The sequence below is a fragment of the Mirounga leonina genome, unplaced genomic scaffold (assembly GCF_011800145.1).
Source record: "Mirounga leonina isolate KUSES-001 unplaced genomic scaffold, KU_Mleo_1.0 Mir_94, whole genome shotgun sequence".
Classification (NCBI taxonomy): domain Eukaryota; kingdom Metazoa; phylum Chordata; class Mammalia; order Carnivora; family Phocidae; genus Mirounga; species Mirounga leonina.
Window position 1 is genome coordinate 52191737 of NW_023270855.1, and position 1103 is coordinate 52192839.

The following is a 1103-nucleotide window of genomic DNA, read 5'->3' on the forward strand; positions in this document are numbered from 1 at the left end:
ATTTTCATTTGCATAATCACCCCCAAGATAGAGGTGCACAGTTGAGGAAAAGAGCACAGCATTCTTACTTAATTTTTACCAAGTCCTGGGGTAAAAAGGGGATGAAGTCAGGTTTGGATTTGAGTAGCAAGACCCTATTCACAAGGCATAGTGTGCGGAGAATATCTTTCCATACAATTTAGTTTCATGGGGCTAATGAGCCCTTGAAATGTGAGAGGTCCAAACTGAGATGTTCTGTCAGTATAAACTACCAGATATTTTGAGGTTGAACAGAAAAGAATATAAAATATCTCAATTTTGTGTATTAGTGAATTATAATATTTTGGGGGTAGTGTAGTAAAATTTGGTATAGCAAAATTTTTTATTTTTATTTTTTTTTAAAGATTTTTATTTGTTTGAGAGAGAGACTGAGTGAGAGAGAGTGAGAAAGAGCATGAATCGGGTGGGGAGAGGGAGAAGCAGACTCCCCACAAGCAGGGAGCCCCTGGGATCATGACCTGAGCCGAAGGCAGATGGTTAACTGATTGAGCCACCCAGGCACGCCTAAAATTTTTTATTTTAAATAAAAAATATTTTATTTATTTAAATAAAATATTAAAACAAAACCCCCAAAAAGCAACCAATGATGCAACCTACCTTCCCTTTCTCTTTCTAGGTCACTCCAGGCAGAATACCAGCAGGGAAACAACTGAGCCTCATTCATTTCCTTTTTTTTTTTTTTTAAAGATTTTATTTATTTATTTGAGAGAGAAAGAATGAGACAGAGAGAGAGCATGAGAGGGGGAGGGTCAGAGGGAGAAGCAGACTTCCTGCTGAGCAGGGAGCCCGATGTGGGACTCGATCCCGGGACTCCAGGATCATGACCTGAGCTGAAGGCAATCGCCCAACCAACCGAGCCACCCAGGCACCCAAGCCTCACTCATTTCTGATTCCTCAGTACCTACACTGTGGTTGGCACAGTATAAGCAACTAATATACATCTGTTTATATATATTAATTATATATTATATATTCTGAGCTGAAATTTTGCATATATATGCATATCTATATCATCTATATCTATCTATCTATCTATCTATCTATCTATCTATCTATCTATCTAT